Genomic DNA, 19,980 nt, shown 5'->3' on the forward strand with positions numbered 1-19,980 from the left:
CGTGCGCGTGTGTGTGTGCGCGCGCGCACGCGAGCTTTTGTATGTGCGCCCGCGCGTGCGTGTTGCTCTCGCTGAAAAACATTTCTAAATATTTTACTTTTATGGCTCTCTTAGTCAAAAAGGTTCCCGACCCCTGTGTTAAAAGGCCGCTGAGGGTACCCACAGCTTAAGGACGTATGTAAAGTTGAAGTTAGCCTCACGAGGGTCACAGGGAATGCTGGAGCCTATCCCAGCTGTTTTCAGGCAGTCGGCGGGGGGCAACCTGAATTGGTTGCCAGCTCATCGCCGGGCACACACAGACAAACAGGCATTCGCTCTCATGCACACCCAGGGACAATTTAGAGTGTTCAATCAGCCTGCCATCCATGTTTTTGGAATGTGGGAAGAAACCGGAGGATAGGAAGAGAATCCACGCGGGTCTTGGAAGAACATGCAAACTCCACACAAGGAGGACGGAGGGTGTTTTGAATTCACAAACTTTCCACTGTGAGTGCTAACCACACAACGACCGGGCCGCCTTCTATATTCAAATTATTATACAATTTTAAAACTTCTAAGTATCATTATTTTTTCTGATATGGAACCTAATTTGTAAAGGTTGTATGAGGTTTCCAAAAAACTATGTACTTTCGCTGCTCTGAGATTGTTTGAAAAAAATCAAATAATAGTGGTTCAAGAAATAGATGAATCCTTTGTGAAATGAAACACATGAAAAAAAAATAGAGTGTCTCTAGTTGAACAGCCAAGCCTCAACTTAAAGGAGTTACCCAAACGAGACAGTTTCTAACTGGAACAATTTAGCACAAAAAGTCTTCAACCAATACAAAACGAGTCAAGATTAGCAACAAACGTGAAATTGTTATACAATCCCCTATTTTATTGTCTCTTGTGTTTACAAATGTATATTGGATTGGTTTGGATGTACCTTTATTCGTCTCGCAGTGGAGAAAGTTGTGAATATATGTCTCTCTGCATGCTTTCAACCAAACCACGGCCGCACTTTAATTCATGAATATTGTTGCATGCATTTCTTATATATGTTGTGATAAATGATGTTGTGGATAGACTGGTAATATTTGTCCCAAGCACTGTGTGAGTTTTATAACATGTATTTTTTTGTCTAGTTACTCTAAAAGCAGATGCTTCTAATTCGATAGGACAAATGGAATTTATGTTTTAATTTTTTTATTCACTTCTTTGGAAAAAAGCATATTTAGGCTGTGCGAGAAATAGTGAATTAACTGGGTTATTCACAGTTGTGGATGCTGGCCCACTCCTTTGCCTCCGTATGGCCTTAATTCCTTCTGTCAGGCAGTAATCAGGTCTGTTTCACTTCACGGGCCATTAGTTTCAAGGGAAAATGTGCTCTTGGCAATTGACAAACAACATGTGCACTTGGGAAGAGCAATAAGGTGTCTTGATCCCAAACTTGACCTGGGAGGACTTGGAACTAGGGAAGGAGATTGCGAAAAACAATAAACTGCAGGGTAAGAATAGCAGGCTTGTGCACATCGAATGCACTAGAGGAAAAATCAGGCTAACAGGTTCATCGAGCGCCCTGAAGATGTTTCCATTCTAGCTCCATTCAAATGAGCAAACTCTGCCTTCTACATGAACGCACTTGTGGTTACCATACATAACAGGGTGGAGGAGGTAAGGGGTCCAAATAAACCAACATTGAAAATTAACAAATAAAGGAATAAATACCGCAGCCCGGTAATCGAGTGGTTAGCACGCCGGCTTCACAGTGCAGAAGTTGCCGGTTTGCATCCCGCTCCTGCCTCCTTGTGTGGAGTTTGCATATTCTCCCCGGGCCCACGTGGGTTTTCTCCGGGTGCCCCAGTTTCCTCCCACATTCCAAAATCATGCATGGCAGGCAATGTGAACACTCCAAATTGTCACCAGGTGTGAGTGTGAGAGTGACTGTTGTTTGTCTTTGTGTGCCGTGCGATTGGCTGGCAATCAATTCAGGGTGTACCCCGCCTTAGTGCCCGTATATTGCTAGTTAAACCCGTTTTATGAAGTAAATGTTTGCATCTTCTCCCCGGGCCCGCGGGGGATTTTCTTCCGGTTTCCTCCCACATTCCAAAAACATGCACTCCAAATGCTCCTTAGGTGTGAGTATGAGAGTGACTGGTTGTTTGTCTTTGTGTGCCCTGCGATTGGCTGTCAACCAATTCAGGGTGTCCCCTGCATGGTGCCCTAAGACGGCTGGGATAGGCTCCAGTACCCCCCGCGACCCTAATGAGGAATAAGCGGTACGGAAAATGGATGGAAAATGGATGGATAACTACCTTGCCCCAAGTGTCTTTATATAGTCTACATGCCAACTTCACCTTCCATTTGAAATCATGCATAGAGAGGTCAGTCATAAAAAATCGACTGCAGCAGATAGTGGGTCATCATAATCACTGAAGTAGTAATAATTATCCAGTGGGCTAAATATTCCACACATGACAAGAACTATAATCACAATGAATCTCATCTTGAACCTAAATCTCTCAGGTGAGGACAGCTTTTTGCAAGTTAGTATTTTCCATCCAGCCATCCATGTATGTCTGGCCTGAACGAATGGATCGCATGGAGTTTGGCTAAACTGCTTTGCTTTCATCTCAGGGGGGGACTGACACAACTGAAATTTGTTCTCTTCTCTGTGGTTGCTATTCACAATTTATGTGTGTGTGTGTGCGTGTGTGTGTGTGTGTGTGTGTGTGTGTGTGTGTGTGTGTGTGTGTGTGTGTGTGTGTGTGTGTGTGTGTGTGTGTGTGTGTGTGTGTGTGTGTGTGTGTGTGTGTGTGTGTGTGTGTGTGTGTGCGTGTGTGTGTGTGTGTGTGTGTGACATACACTGTCACAAAATTTTAGTTGTTTCTATTTTTATTGGCCAGTATGATTTTCTTTTTTTTTCTCTCTGTAATTGTTTAAGACTGGAATTAATTTAATTAGTGATTGAGTACTGTACAATTGTCACAAGTCTGGATGGAATCGTGTCAATAATGAAGTGGATCCAACTTTTAAAAGGTATGTGTAAGGTTAGCTGAGCAATATATTTTGCCGATATTCCTTGTGTCTGTGAGAATCATACTTGTCACTTGTATTTTATAAGCCATCAAACAGGTTTTGATTACTGAGTTTGAAGTTAATCCATTGGTAGTAACCTATGTACGATTTTTACTAGCTGCCTGGTGTACCATAAATAGGACCAAGCTTGCCTTGACCACCGACTACTTCCATGCAGATGACGTGACCACGTCCAGTCTCACAAACAATTTTGGGACCGTCTCAGCGGTTCAATTATTTGAAAAAGCTTCTGTCTCTGATCCTGTTTTTGTACTTAATGTGTTTTGACTCACAAACTAAATTCCATTTATTTTCTGAGCCTTGATTTATATGACAAAAGTAATTTTGAACAGCTGACTGATTGGTGTTAAACATTTAAAATAATGTTAAAGAGGCAATATTGTGAAATGTTACTTTATTTTATACACCTGGGTGACTTGTTTTATGTTTGCAAATTGTGGTGAGGTAGTTTTAGTGAGAAAAGCTGTGACTCAGAGGGAGAAATTGTTTCAGTTTTGATCCGAATGAGGAGGGTCGTCTGGTTTTGTGTTTGGACATTGGCAATATGTGTTCAAAGAATCCTATTTTACTTTATGTTTTTCTTCGGTGCGCCTCAGGCCGAACTCTACTTTGCAGAAGACCCCCCTTCCCCGCATCTCAGCCTCAACCCACATCCTCCACCCCACAAGTGACAGCTCCCATGTCTTTCAACCACAGACAAGGCTTTTGCACCGCTGAGGAGAATGTGAGCTAATGAAAGTGTACAGCCCGTGTTCACTAGAGTATAAAATTCACATATGACCAAGACCAGCTCTGCAACCTGATATTATGAGCTCTGGTGTAGATTGGATCGAGCTAGGGCCGAAATAGCATTGAAGTGAGTTTGTATCAAACCAATATTGACACCATTGTCGTATTTGTTTTTACTGTATTTATTTGAAGATTTGAGGATAGATGTGTTAAAACATCTGGAGCTATTTTAACATCATGTGACAGTAGATCAAAGTCTGTTCTAGTAAAAGCCCCTCTGGCGTGACCCATAAAGGAGAGATAATGAAGGGCAACATGTAAGGTACTGTATTTTGCCATCTTGTTTTACTGTAAGTTTGTTATGTTGTTCTTTGGAAGGAGAAAAGACCAGACCTCTTTGGGACAATTACATAATTGAAGTGATTGAAACATCTTTACAAAAATAACTTTTGCACCAGCAAACTTATTTGCCATGTTTAGGTCATAGCAACAACGTATAGGGATGATATTTGTTCTTGAAGTGTTTTTGTAATTTATTAATGTAAAGAATATTGCAGTTGGAAACTAAAGTACAGAGTATAATAAATAGGCTAAAGGCAGAAAAGGCTGTTCTTTCCACTAAAACAGCAGCTCTACTTCGACTAGGTCAAAAGTTCATGCGGCATTAGAACTGGTTGACCTATTTCATCGAACAAAAAAAATGTCATTGTTTCTCATTTTGTCCTCCAGCCCCTTGTCTATCAGCATTCATCACATAACTAATTCAACTTTTATGGTGGTGAATACTACACTCTGTCAACTAAATTGCTTCCTGAATAAGTAATTAGCATTTATTCAGTCAACTGTTACCACAAATAATACGATTTAAAAAACAGACATACACCCACCAAAGGCCTTGATTTACTCATGGCAAAAAGTTTTTGGGAGAACAGTTCATTGTATATATACAAATAATTGTAAACCATATTTGAATGTTAGCGTTTGATGTGGATCATTTTTCGAAGAGCCTAACAATATCGAGCTTCTGTCCATTGCAACACGAGTACGAGTTTAAAGATTATATATATATATATATATATATATATATATATATATATATATATATATATATATATATACAGTATCTCGTTATATATATTCTCAGGAATCGGAAAAAATATCGATATAACGGATATATCGATGCATGTAAATTTTCTCCTTGCGTTCATAGAAATAGTATTGTAATAACGAGACTTTACTGTATATATATATATATATATATATATATATATATATATATATATATATATATATATATATATATATATATATATATATATATATATATGTCATTCGGGCTGGAGAAATGTAGTCTTATGGTGACTAAGAGGGGCAAGGTAGTCCACACTGAAGGGGTCTCACTCACTGAAGGAACAATAGCAGACATTGAAAACAGCGACAAGTACCTCGGTATACCACAGGCCAATGGCAACCTCGAATTACGAAACAAGGAAAGCGGCTATGACCAAATACCTCCAGCGGGTGAGGCAAGTCCTCAGAAGCCAGCTCAATGGCAAGAACAAGACCCGGGCAATAAACAGCTATGCCCTGCCAGTGATCAGATACCCTGCAGGAATAATAAGGTGGCCAAAGGAAGAGATTCAGATTCATGTTAAGACCCGAAAACTCCTCACCATGCACGGAGGGTTCCATCCCAAGTCCAGCACCCTGAGACTGTACACAAGCCGTAAGGAAGGAGGCCGGGGACTAGTGAGTGTGAGAGCCACTGTCCAGGATGAAACATCCAAGCTCTATGAATACATTCAACAGTAGCCAAAATGGAACTGTATAGTGCCACTTAGCAGTTTTTTTGACGACGATACTAGTGCAGCGTGTTCTACCGGAAACAAATTCCTTGTGTGTTCTACATACTTGGCAATAAAGATGGTTCTGATTCTGATTCTGATACATCAAAGAGAAGGCTCCAACGGATGATGTACTCAGAGAATGTCTCAGACAATGGTGAACAGAGGATGAAGTGCTGGAAGAGGGACAATCACGGGAGGAAAAGCTCCTACACGGGATGTACCACCGAACCATAGCAGAAGTGGCTGATCTCAAGAAGTCCTATCAGTGGCTAGAGAGGGCTGGCCTAAAGGACAGCACAGAGGCACTCATCCTGGCTGCTCAAGAGCAGGCACTGAACACCAGAGCCATAGAGGCAGGGATATACCACACCAGATAAGACCCAAGGTGTAGGTTGTGCAAAGAGGCACCTTAGACAATCCAACACGTAACTGCAGGGTGTAAGATGCTGGCAGGGAAAGCCTACATGGAGCGCCATAACCAGGTGGCTGGCATAGTCTACCGAAACATCTGTGCGGAGCATGGACTGGAAACCCCAATGTCAAAATGGGAAACACCTCCAAAGGTGGTGGAGAATGACCGAGCAAAAATCCTGTGGGACTTCCAGATACAGACTGACAAGATGGTAATAGCCAACCAACCAGATATGGTGGTCATAGATAATGGGGAAAGGAAAGCCGTTGTCGTGGATGTAGCGGTCCCGAGTGATGGGAACATCAGAAAGAAGGAACATGAGAAAATCGAGAAATACCAAGGGCTCAGAGAGGAGCTGCAGAGAGCCTGGAAGGTAAAGGTTACAGTCGTGCCTGTGGTGGTCGGAGCACTCGGGGCAGTGACCCCCAAACTCGATGAGTGGTTGCAACAGATCCCGGGAACAACATCGGATATCTCGGTCCAGAAATGCGCAGTGCTGGGAGCAGCACGGATACTGTGCAGAACGCTCAAGCTTCCTGGCCTCTGGTAGAGGACCCGAGCTGAGATGGGGGACAGACACCACCCATGGTGGGTGAGACGAGGATTTTTTTTAAAAAAAAAATATATATATATATATATATATATATATATTTTTTTTTTTTTTTTTAAATACCTTCCAGGCTCTCTCCAGCTCCTCTCTGAGCCCTTGGTATTTCTCGAGTTTCTCGTGTTCCTTCTTTCTGATGTTTCCATCACTCGGGACCGCTACATCAACAACGGCTTTCCTTTGCCCTTATATATATATATATATATATATATATATATATATATATATATATATATATATATATATATATATATATATATATATATATATATATATATATATATATATATATATATATATATATATACAGTAAAGTCTCGTTATATCGATATCGGTTATATCGATAGTACCGCTTATTACGATACTATTTCTATGAACGCAAGGAGAAAATTACATGCGCGCAGGATCGGATATATCGATAGTCCGGTTATATCGATATTTTTTCGGACTCCCGAGAATATCGATATAACGAGACTTTACTGTATATATATATATATATATATATATATATATATATATATATATATAACAAACACATGCACAGCACTCAATGCATACACAATGCACAATGCATACAATTGCATAGAATGCATAGAATGCCCCGACGCCGAATGGTTGTGTCAGGAGTCCTTTTGACTGACACTGATTACAATAACTAGCACCTTCGAGGCTGCAGGCAGGGCTTACAGCGCTACCCGTTGGTCGCCAATCCGAACGTGGCAGTCCGCCACTGATCGGGACAGTGCAGGTGCAGGCGGGGCCGACAGCGCCACATGTTGGTCGCCAACCAGATCACGACAGATTGGGGTTAATAAGTCAACTTCGATACTGTTATAAGCACTTTTGCTTTTTGCTGTAAAGTGTAAATTTTTCTCAGGCATCCCCATAATCTCTCAAATTTCTCTCGCTCGCCTCGGACAATGAATGTAAGCTTTTCCATTTCAGAAATTTCACCCACCACCTTACATAACTTTGCTGTTGTGAAATGTAAATTTCTCCACTGCGAGACTAATAAAGGCAAATCCAATCCAATCCAATCCAATGCAGTCTTTGACTGTTGGGGGTTCTTTTGTTAGCTATCTCCTCGTTATTGCATTCTTGCTTGCAAACAGCATGATATGTTTTTCTGGGCAGTTAATAATTAAATCAGGTTCCAGTCCCAGATACAGGGCTTCAAAGGTTGGAGGAATCACTTTTCCCACAATCCTACCCATTGTCATTCTTGTCTTGTAGAAAAGATTTTAACATGATCTCCCAGTCACACAAATACTAAAATTTATTAAGCAATAAATACATTGATATTATTTCTAATTAAATACTTCACCTTTTTCAGACAATATACTGTGTAAATATCTTAATCTACGCTTATGGCAAACGATAGTTTAGTTGTGCTGAGTTATGCTGTGAGCATAGTAAGCATTTATCCAAGTCTTTACAAACAACAAAATGTTGCTTTATCTGTTCAGTTGTCAGGAAAAAAAATACTTGTGACATGTAGGAAATAGCAGTTTGACATTTAGATTTTGTTGCAATTAGGCCATTATTGCAATTAGGCCATCATTCTTCATCATAATTTTCTTTTGGCCATTTGCTCAAAAGTTTCTCAATTAGTTCTTTTACCATAGCAGAACAGGATCCCTGTAAAGGAAGTGTCCTCAAAGAGACAACGTGGCAATTATCATCAGGCAAAATCAGAAATTACAGGCTTATGATTGCAGACGCTCTGCTTTCATTCATTTTGGGGTTGTACTTCCTGTGCAATGCTAGTCTACTGACTCTCAATACATTCTGTTCTCATGGGATCAGCTGTATATACTCTACCATACGTGTATGAACAGAGAGATATCTGGGTGTATCTAGGCCAATATATGTCACTAGCCCCTCAGCTCTAGGATGTTTGCTATCTTGACACACTCTCCTCTTCTCTCTCCTTCTGGTTCATCTGTGTGACTCCAGCATCACTGATATGTCTTCTAACCAGATAAACCTTCTAACCACAGAAATAAAAAAAAGATAACAAAAAGAACACAAAAAAAAAAAAATACATAGGACATATATTTTAAATAAAGTCAGGAAGTTATTAAATTTACAGTTATTCAACTTCAATAATCTTATTTTTTCTGAATGTAGTTATAACACACACACGCACACACACACGTATACACACATGCACACACAAATTTACAGTTGTTCAACTTCAATAATCTTATTTTTTCTGAATGTAGTTATAAGACACACACACGCACACACACAGGTATACACACACGCACACACACACACGCACACGCACACACACACACACACACACACATACACAAACACACGCACTCACACACTCAAACACACGCACACACTATTTTTTAGAACTTTGTAGGGTAAACTAGGGCTTGAAAATGACTGGGACTGAGTCGGGGGTTTATGATGGCTGAATGTAATGGAAATATAGTTTAAACATAAAACATTATTTCGTTAGATTTTCAGTAGTGTTTGTTTTGTTCAATTAAACCCAAATTTTTTGGAAAAAATTTTTAATTTTTAAATTAAATCCAAACAAAAAAAAGAGAGGGGTTTAAACACCAAAAGGGGCCCCAAATGGGCCTTTTAAAATTGGGGGAAAAAGATTTTTCTTCTGGTTTTTAAATCAAAAAACCAAGTTTTTTTAAAGGGAATTTTGTGGTTTAAAAGGGAAATCTTTCTGTTTAAAAATGGGGGGGGAAAAGGGGAGACCCTCTTATTCATCTTTCCTTTATCAAAAAATTTTTTTGGGGGGGAAACAAGGGCTTACAACGGGTGGCCAAAAGGAAGGGTTTTAATTTTTTTTTTTTTAAAATAAAAAATAAATTTTTTAAAAGTTTAAAATTAATAATTGAAAATTTTAAAAATTTGGTGAAAAAACCCGGGCTAAAAAAGGGAAGAATTTTCCCTTTTTAAATAAACATTTCCTTTTTTTCCCAATTTTTAAAATTTTTCAAAAAACAAAAATTTTTTTGCAAAAAATTGTTTTTAAAAAATTTTTAAAAAAAGGGGAAAATGGGGAAAAATTTAAAATTTTTCTTTAAAAAAATACAAATTTTAATTTTTTGGGGTTTTGGGTAATTTCCCTTTTTAAAAATTAAAAAAAACCTTTACTTGAAATGGTGTTTTAAAAAAACCCCCTTTTCTAATTAAGGGAAAAACAAAACCCAAAAAATTTATTTAAAAAAAACCCTTTCCCCAAAATTTTTTCCTTTCAAAAAATTTAAAAATTCCAATTTTGGGGGGTTAAATTTTCATTTTTTTTTCCCTTTAAAAAAATTTAAAATTTGGTCCAGAACCTTTAAAATTTTAAAATACGATGGTTTTCCCCCTTTTAAAAAATTTTATCTTTGGCTCAAAAGGAAAAAAATCTAAAAACCAACTTTTGGGGAAAAACCAAAACTCAAAGAAATTCTGACCGTTTTTGGTTTTGGGTATTAAAAACCCAAAAATTTTTAAAAAAACCCCCCAAAATTATTTTCAAAAATTTTCCCTTTACTGAAAAAGGGTTTAAATTTTAAAACCACCGCCCCAAAGTTTCCCTTTAACCCTTTCCTTGCCCCGGTTTTTTTCCCCAAAAAAAAGGCCCCCAAAAAAAAAAATAATTACAAAAAAGGGGGGATTTTAATCCCAAGGGGTTTATTTATTTTCCTTTTTGGGCCCGGTTAATGCCCGATTTCATTTTTTTAATTTACAAAGTTTGGTTTCTTTTCCATTTAAAAAAAAAAAAATTTTAAAAATTTTAAAGGTTTAATTAAATTCCCAAATGGGAAAAAAGTTTTTTTTTTTCAAACCCTTTCTTTTTAAATTTTTTAAAAAAAAATTGGGGAAAAGAAACCAAAATTTTTTAAAATTAAACGGGTTTTTAAAAATCCTTTTTTTTAAAAAAACCTTTAAAATTTTAAGATATTTAGGAGGGGTTTTTTTGGGTTTCTTGTTTGTTTAATTTTTTGGTTAAAGGGCCTTCCAACCCCCCTGGGAAGGCCGGACCCTTTTCCTGCCTTTAAAAGTGGGCCCAAAGGTTTAATTTTTTTTGGGGTATTTTATGGGTTGGGGGTTTGGTCCCCCTTTTGCTTTTAAATTTTTTATCGGTGAAAATTTCCCCAACCAAAAACCCAATCCCGGGGGGGCCTTTGGTTTTTTTTTTCCCTTTTGCTTAAATTACCGGGAAAATCCAGAAAATTTCCCGGCTTTTCCCCTATTTAAATTTTTTGTTTTGGGTAAACCCCCCAGGGTGGTTTTGGGGCCCTTTGGCCCCTTTTAATTTTTTTACCGGGAAAATTTTCCCCTTAAAATGGGAAAAAAAAAATTTTTAAACAACTTTTTGGGGTTTTGGGAAACCCAAATTTGTTTTTTCCCCTTTTACGGTCAAAAAAAGCAAAAATTTTCACTTTTTTTTAAAATTTTTTAATTTTTCAAAAAGGGAAAAAAATGTTTGAAAATCAAACCTTTAATTTTTTTCCCCCCGGGGGCTAAAAAACAAAAACCCCCATTTTTTTAAATTTTTGGGCCTTAAAATACCGGAAAAAAATTTTTTGGCCAAAAAAATTTTTAAAAGCCTTTTGTTTTTTTGTTTTTTAAAAACCCTTTTGTTAAATTTTTAAAGGGGGTTTTTTTTAAAATTTAAAACTTTGATGTTTTTAAAAAAGGGCTAATTTATTTTACCAAATTAGACCCTTTTTTAAATTTACCCGGGCCTTTCCCAAAAACGTTTGGAAAAAAACACAAAAATTTTTAAACCCTTTAAAAAAAAATTTTTGCTTTTCCCCTTTTTTATTTGAAAAATTTTTATTAAAAATTTTCGGGTTTTGTTAAAAAGCCTCCTTGGGGCCCTTGGGTTTCTTTGTATTTTTTTAATTTTTTTTTTTGATTCCAAAGAAACGGGCCCGTCTTTTTTAAAAACCCTTGTGTTTCCCTTTTTAAACTTTAATTTTAAAAAAAAAACCCTTAAAGTTTTTTATTTTTTAAATAAAAACTTTTTTAACCTTTCAAAAAGGGGTTTTTGAAAGGTTTTTACCCATTGTTTTGGTTGTGCTTTTTCCCCCCCACCCCAATACCTGCAATAAACCCTTTAAACCCTCCCCCCCTTTTTCCTTTTTGTTTAAAGTCCCAACCTCCCCCCTTTTGGGTTTTGGGTTTGTTAAAATCCAAAACCCCAAAATTTCTTGTTTCCCCAAAGACAAACCCCCTTTAAAAAACCCAAAGGAACCCAAAAACCCCCCAGAACCCCTCCCAAAGCCCCTTTTGGGAAAGGGCCCCCAAATTTTCATTTAAAACCAGAAAAACCTCCCTTTGTTTTAAATTTAGCCCATTTTCCCCCAAAACCCCTCCCTTTTTGGGCCCCAAAACCCCCGCAAAAGGGCCGCCCTGAACCCCCCCCCCTTAAGGGGCGGAAAACTCCCCTTTTTCCCCAACCACCCCTTTTTTTTCCCCTTGACGAAAAGGCCAAAACCCCCCCGGTTAAAAAAAGGACCCAGGCAAATTTTAAACCAAAGGACCCCTTTCCCCCTTTCCCTTTGAAACCCTTTAAAAATTTTTTCAAAACCCAAGACTTTTTCCGGGTTTGGGGCTAAAACCCAATTTCCCGTTAAATGGGCAAATTTCCCAATGGGTTTTGATAAAAATTAAAAGGCAAAGCCTTTTGAAAATTCAAAGGGTCCCCCCCTCCCTTTTTTTTTTCCAAGTAAAATTCCCCCATTTAAAAGGGCCCCCCTTTAGAAATTCCCTTTAGTGCTTTTCCCCTTTTTAAATTAAAAATATTTCCCCGGGCCCCCTTTCGAGGGGGAAAAAGGTTTTTTAACCCAAAGGGAAAATTTTTGGGTGTCGCTTTGGGTTTCCCCTTTAAATGGCCCCATTTCCTTTTTTAATAAGGGAAAGGGGGTTCAAATTTTAAAACTCCTCAATTAAATCATTTCCTTTTTCAGTTTTTGTAAATTTTTTTTTTAAAAACCCTTTCCCGGTTTAGGAAAATTTTGGGGGATAAAATTTCTTTTTTTTTTTTTTTTTCCCATTTTTTTGGGGGTTGGGGAAACCAAATTTTTTTCCTTGAAATGGGGCCCTGTTTTTGTGGGGGCCCGCTTTTGGGAAAGTCCCCCCTTTTGTCCCTTTTTTTTTGGGGTTAAAAAATTTTGCCCTTTTAAAAAATAAAGAAAGGAAAAATAATTTTCCCCTTTCGGGCCACCCATTTTAAGGTTTGGGGGCCCTGTGTTTGGCTAACCCCCAGGACAAGGCCCCCGGCCGGGGTTTGATTTTCAGGAAACCCCTTTTAAAAGAAGGGAATAAAAAACCAGGGTTTTTTTCCAGGAAAACCCCCGGGGGGGCCCCCCCCCCCCAAAGGGCCCCCCCCAAAAATTTTCTAAAAAAAAAAGGGGGGTCCCAAAAAGGTTCCCCCTGTTAGGGTGGGGAAAAAAAAGTGTTTAGAAAATTTGCCCCGGGAAAAAATGTTTGGGGCTTTTGGGGCCCCAAACCAAGGTTTAAAGCCCCCACCCAAAAACCCCTCCGGGGCCCAAAATTTTTCAATCCCAAAGCCTTTTTTTTTAAAATTTGGGGGGTTCCCCCCCCTTTGGGCCCCGTTTCAACCCCAAAACGGGTTTTTAATTTCCACCCATTTTAAAAAAAAACCCCGCCTTAATTTTAAAATTTTTTTTTTAAAAATTTTTTAAGGAAATAAAAAAAAAAAACTAACGGGTTTGGAAAATTTTGGGAAAAATTCAAAAGGGTTCAAATGGGCCGAAGAAACAAAAAATTTTTTTTGGGCTTTTAAGAATTTAAAATTAAAACAACTTTTAAAACATTTGGGCAAAATTTCCAAAAACAAAAAAAAAAAAATTTTTAAAAACCTTTTTTTTTTTCAAAAAATTTTAAACCCTTTTTCCTCTCCTTTTTGGGGTTTTGAAATTTGGGTTTCCCTTCTATTTTCCCCATTTTTAAAAAAGGGTCCCATTGGGAAGGGGTTTTAAGTAAATTGCCCTTTGGATTTTTTTTTATTAAAATTTGCTTTTTTTGGGTGGGTTTTTTTTTTTTTCCTTCGGGGGAAAAACCGGTTGGATGGAATACTGGGGTTTTTGGGGGCCCCTTTCTTAAAATTTGTGGGTAATTTGGGGTTTAAACCCCTTTTAAAATTTGCCCCCGGGGGTTCCTTTCCCAAAACATTAAAAGAAAATGTCTTGTTTAAAATTTGCTGGGGTTTTCGGGGGGAAACTAAACCATTTAAAAGGGCCCCATTTAGACGGGAAACTTCCCCCGGATTTTAAAAGCCCAAAATGGGGAAAATTTTTTGCCCCTGTTTAAACCCTAATATAACCTTTAAAACAAAAAATTAAATAAAGAAATTTTCCCAAAAACTAGAAAAAATCCAGTTGGGTTTTCCCCCCCAAAATTTAAATTCATTTTTTTTGGGGCCCGGGGCCCGTTTTCCCCACCAAATTGATGGGCCCGGGGTCCTTTGTTTCCCTTTTTTTTACTTTTGGGGGGGGCCCCGATTGGGCCCCGGGGCCCCCTTTTGGTTTTTGTTTTTGGTTTTTTTTGGGGGGGGGGGTTTTTGGGTTTTTTTTTTTGGGGTTTTTGGGGGGTTTTTTTTTGGGGGGGCCCCAGCAAAAAGGTTTCCCCTTGCCCCAAGGGTTTTTTTTTCCCAATACCCGGAAAAAGGGTTTTGGGGAAAATTGGGAAAAAGGGTGGAAAAATTTTGGGGTCTTTTAAAAAGAAATTTTAAAAAAGGGGAAAAAGGGGTTTTTTGGGTCAAAATTTCACTGAATGTAAAAAAACCGGGGTTTAAATAAATTTTAAATATTTAAACAATTTTAACTCCTTTAAAAACTTTTTCGTTTGGAACCTTTTGAAAGTTTAAAAAAAATTTTTTTAAAATTCGCTGGATTGTTTTTCAAATTGGGTCAAAAAAATTTTTTTTCCCTTGGGAAAAATTAAAAAAATTTGGTTTTGGGTTTCTTTTTTTGGGTTTTTTCTTTTTGGGGGTTTTTTTGGGGGTTTTTTTTTTGGGGTTTTTTTTAAAAAAAAAAATTGTTTATTTTTTTATTTTCTTTTTTTTTTGAATTGGAAAAGGGTTTTTATTATTTTTTTCGCCCGGGGAAAATTTGAAAACCCCTTATTTAACCAACCCCCCAAAATAAAGTTTTTCAAAATTTTTTAAATTTTGTGTTGAGGTTTAACTTTAAATTTTTTTGCCCAAAACATTTGATTTTATATTTGGTTTTTTTTGGGGTACCCTTTTTTTAAAAAATGCCCTTTAATTTTTAGGTTTTGGTTTTAAAGAAATTTTATTATCTTTGGGAAAAAGTTTTAAACTCCCAAAAAAAATTTTGGGGCCATTTTTTTTGGCCCCTTTTTCTGTTTTTTTTTTTTGGGGAAAAACCTTTCCTTAATTTTTGTTTAAAAAAAATTTTTGAAACCCAAAAAATTATTGAAAGGGTTTAAAGGGTTCTTTTTCCCAAATTGATTTGGGGGTTTTGGGAATAAAGGAAAGTTTGGGGAAAAATAAATCGGGAAAATGCGGGGGAACTTTTTAAAAAAACCCCTTTTTATTTAGCTGGGGTGGGCCCTATTTCCAAAAAAGACCCCCTTTTCCCCGCCCTTGGGAAACCACAAATAACATTTTAAAAGGGGGTTTAAAATAAAAAATTTTTAATAAAGGTTAAACCCCACCCGGTAAAAAATTTTAAAAAACCCCCCCTTTTTAGTTTGGGGAAAGTTGGTTTCTGTCCTTTAAGGGGGGGAAAAAAAATTTCCCGGACGGGGTTTTTTTTTTTTTTTAAAAATTTTTTTTAAAATTCCAATAAATTTTTAGAAAACCCCCTTGGGTACCCCAAAGGGAAAGGGGAAAAATTTTTGTTTTTTTATTTTTTTTAATTTTTTTTTTATTTTTTTTTAAGGGGAAAAAGTTTTTGGGAAAAAAATGTTTAAATTTTCCCCGGGCCCCATTTTCCCGGGTTTTAAAAAAAATTTTCAAAAGGGTTTTGTTTATAGGGAAAGGAAATTTTGGGTTGGGGGCTTTGGCCCTTTTCCCCCAAAAACCCAGGGGTTCATGGGCCCAAAACCCTGGGGGCCTATCCCCCCCCAAAAAAAACCCTTTTTTTTGGGCCCAAAAGTTTAAAATAAAATAACTTTTTGAAATTTTTTTAAGCTTAATTTCCCAATTCCCTTTTTTTAAAAAAATTTGAATACAAAAAAAGGCCGGGATTTATCTCAAAAAGGGTTTTTGGGGGGGAAAAAAAACCCAAATGACCAGAATAAAAAAGAATCATTTAAACCTAAAAGGGAGACAGGGCTTTGGTTAAAAATAAAAAATTAAAAATTTTTAAAAAAGAAAATTTTTTGGGTAAACCTTCTTTATCTAGGGGGAAAAAAAGAAATTTGGGGTTTCCCTTTGTGGGGCCAAAAAATTTTGTTTTGGTTTGGGGTTGGGGTTTTGGGGGTTTTTTTTTTTTTTTTTTTTTTTTTTTTTTGGGGGGGTGTCTTTGGTTTTGGGGGGGGGTGGGAAAAAATACAAAAAAGGGGGCCCAAAATTTTTAAAGGCCGTTTCCCCCCCAAATTTTTCCCCGGGGAAAAATTTTTGAAAGAGTCTAAACAAAGGGAAAAAGTCGGATAATCCCTGAAAATAGTGGCCAAAAAAAGGGTTTTTTAAAAAAAATTTTTAAATAATTTTTTTTTTTTTTTTAGTTTTGGGCCCTTTTTATTTCCATCCTTTTTTTGAGTTTATTAAATTTTGGGAGAAAACCGGTTTTTTTAAAAATTTTTTTTTTAATAAATAAAAAAATTTTTTTAAAAAAAATATTTTAAAAGAAATTTCCGTAACGTTCGGAAAACAATGGGGAAAGTCCCCTTAAAAAGAAAAAATTTGGGGTTTTGAATCCGTTTTGAATTTTGGGGAAAAAAAAAAATTTTTTTTTTTAAAAATAAACAAAAAGAAAAATTTTAAACAAAGCCCAAATGTTTGAAAAAAATTAAAAAACCCAAATTTTGTGATAGCTGGGTTGATAACTTTTTGCAAAAAATGGCTCAAGGAGCTCTGGGTTGCACTACTTGGAAGTTGCGATGTTGCAACAGCAACAAATTCAGGCAGACACACTAGAAACTCCATCAATAGCTGGTCCCCTTGCTTGTCTTTTCTCTTCAAATTGTACAGATGGCTTGTGCGGGTTATTTGTGGAGGCTGATTGGTGGGATATTTTAACCTTGCAGTCTATACTCTGCCTTTGAAATATCAATAAAGTTTAAACAAGTCCAAATTTCAGTGTGTTTTCAATCCATTTTCTCACCTTTTCACTTTTTTCTTTGTAGTGCTAACAAGCTGTGTTGTCTCCCTTTCCTGTTTAATGTGCTCACCGAGCATCTGTTTCTCTGACCCCTTGCTCCTTCTCCTCACTGCTACTTGTGTCTGTAATGTCCTGAAATAAACATGAATCACTTTGAGTAGTCTCCAGAGGACACACCTTTGTTTGTTTTTGAGTTCAGTTTGTCAAAAAGCTTTGCGATGGCTATTAGTCAAAGTCAAAGTCAGATATATTGTCAAATATGCTAATATGCATGACATACAGCACAGATGAAATTACTGTCTTCTCGGACCCAGCATGCAAGGCACTTAGAATGACTTTAATAAACATGAAAACGCTGCATGTGCACGCGCCGTCATCTTGGTAAAAACAAAAATAACAAATAATATGACAACACAAAGACACAGAGATTCATTCATTCTACTATTCATTCACCAGAATCAGAATCATCTTTATTGCCAAGGATTTTGTTTCCGGTAGAACACGCTGCATGAGTATCATCGTCAAAAATTGCTAAGTGGCACTGTACAGTTCCATTTGGGCTACTGTTGAAAGAGTTCAAAGAGTTAATGGCTTGGGGGAAGAAGCTGTTTAAATGTCTGCTGGATTTGGTGCGCATGGATCGGTAGCGCCTGCCTGAGGGGAGTAGCTGGAAAAGGTGGTGGGCACGGTGCGCAGGGTCCAATAGGATTGTTCGAGCCCTATTTTGGATTCTTGCAGTGTGCAAGTCCTCGAGAGTGGGTAGGGTGGTGCCAATGATTTTTTTCCCCCGTCCTAACTGTCCGTTGAAGTCGGATTTTGTCGATTTTTGTGGCGGCCCCGAACCAAACGGTGATGGAAGAACACAGGATGGATTCGATGACAGCCTCTTTCACTATTTTTTTTTGTCCAATGTAGTCTTTGTGTTTAGCCGCCACTTCTGTTGCATAGTCGTGGTCAAAACTCACCCTGTTTCCCTCCACTTGAATCTGCCAGGCCGTCTTGAGAATGTCCTCTTTGGTGTTGAATCTGAGGAAGTTTACGATCATCGCTCGCGTTGGGTTATTCGGTTGTGGCTTTGGGGCCAGCGTTCTGTGCGCCCTCTGAATCTCAAGATGAACATCTTCGGATATTTCCAGTTCTTTATGGATAAATTTATCCACACAGTTTGCTGCGGAGTCACCCTCGACCGCCTCTTTCAGTCCCCAAATCCGAACGTTATTCCTTCTTGATTGTCCTTCCAGGTCGGACACTTTCTCTCGGAGCTTTCTTTGTTGTTCAAGTGAGACGGCGAGAATTTCTTGTATCTCCGTGTTCCATTCCTCCACTTCAACGGCTCTTTCTTCCAGCATTTCGATGTCCTTCTTTTGTGCCCGCATGTCCGCGTTTACGGATTCGAGCTTTCTATTCGTTTCCTCTCGTAAGCTTTCAAGTCCGTGTTTCATCTCCTCCATTTGTTTCGTAATCTTGTCTAACTTGGCGTCCAAACGGTGTTGTCCCGTGTCCATTCTGGCTCTTATGTCTCCGAGTCCACTCTGTAGATCAGCTTGGAGTGCCGTCGCCCTGCCAGGTGGATTGTCGGTTCCGCATGGTAGAGCTGTGTTAGCTTTTATCGCTAACACCTGCCCCGCTTCAACTTCGTTGTACGTGTTTTCACTCTGTTTCTCGTTCTTCCTCTTTTTGTCCTTTCCTTTTCCAGTCTGAGTTTGATTCATATCCATTTTGTTCGAGTTGTCGTTTTCATTTCTTTCCAGCCTTTTTTCCGTTTTTTTTGCTCGTTGGCCGGGAGCTCCGTCTGTTTGCTGCTTACCGTCTCACTGGCATACCGGAAGTCTATGTGTCTATTTTTAATTGATCAGCACAATATGATGAAGTTTCACAAAAAAAAGAAAAACTGATCGACATGATATATTCTCTCCAATTTTATGATGAGGAGGATTTTTTTGGTGGTATACCAGTTTAAGGAAAACCTTGTTGGAACTTAACAGGAAAACTCGACCAGCTGCCAATCATGGCAGTGGCAGGAATGTAGCCAATGGTGATAGATTTTACATGATACAATTATGGTTTTAAGATTCTTCATCAATCTTGAACTTGAGCCATCCTATCTGGCTCGCTTTGGTTGATCTTGTATAACTATTAGCCAGTTGCTGCCAGACAGCATCTTAAATTTTCCCCGTGCTGTCTCTTTTCCTGTTTTCAATATAGTTTTCCATATTGAGCCATTAATTTGGACAGGCGGTTTTTATGAAAGGAGAAAGTGTTTCCTATGTAAAGCCATTTCGGGTTTACCTTCAGGCGTTGCCACATCGAATCAGTTAACTCAATCTAACCCTGTTTTGTGCATCCTGTTCTCTCACACAAACTACAGTGATGTCCTCTTTTACAACATCCATAAACCTCCTCTTTGTCTTCCTCTTGGTCTCCTGCCTGGCAGTTCATATCTCAGCATCCTTCTCCCAATATGTTAACTCTCTCTCCTCTGGACATATCCATACCATCTCAGTCTGGCCTCTCTGACTTTCTCTCCAAAACCTCTAACATGAGTTGTCCGTCTGATATACTCATTCCTGATCCTATCTAACCTGGTCACCCCCAAAGAAAACCTCAACATCTTCATCTTTGCTACATCCAGCTCTGGTTCCCGTCTTTTCTTCAGTGGCACTGTGTCCAGTCCAAACATCATGGCTGGTCTCACCACCATTTTATACACATTTCCTTTCAATCTCGCTCAAACCCTTCCATGACATATAGCCCATGACATTTTTCTCCAGCAATTCCAGCCTACCTGGACATGCTTCTTCACATTTTTAAGAGTCCCACAATGAGGAAATTTCATACTTTGCAGTGTGTTGCTTTGTGTAAGCGGGTTCGGTAAATGATACAACTTCTGGATAGAGTTGAGGTTCTTTATTAGGACGGCTGTGTTGGTTGGAGGGAGAAGGCAATTGACATGTGTGGCTCTCGTAGGCTCTCATCAGACTGACTTGAAGCAGCGCGCATGCTCCTTTGATCTAAAGCCAGGCA

General features: G+C 38.1%; 1 pseudogene; it reads left to right on the top strand.

Moving 5' to 3' along the window:
• The first annotated feature begins 5,869 nt into the window (after positions 1-5,869).
• Positions 5,870-6,616, top strand: LOC148894548 (uncharacterized; annotated as a pseudogene).
• Positions 6,617-19,980: the final 13,364 nt, after the last annotated feature.

Source organism: Hippocampus bargibanti, linkage group LG08 (assembly GCF_051943395.1).
Source record: "Hippocampus bargibanti isolate YZ-2025 linkage group LG08, ASM5194339v1, whole genome shotgun sequence".
Taxonomy (NCBI): domain Eukaryota; kingdom Metazoa; phylum Chordata; class Actinopteri; order Syngnathiformes; family Syngnathidae; genus Hippocampus; species Hippocampus bargibanti.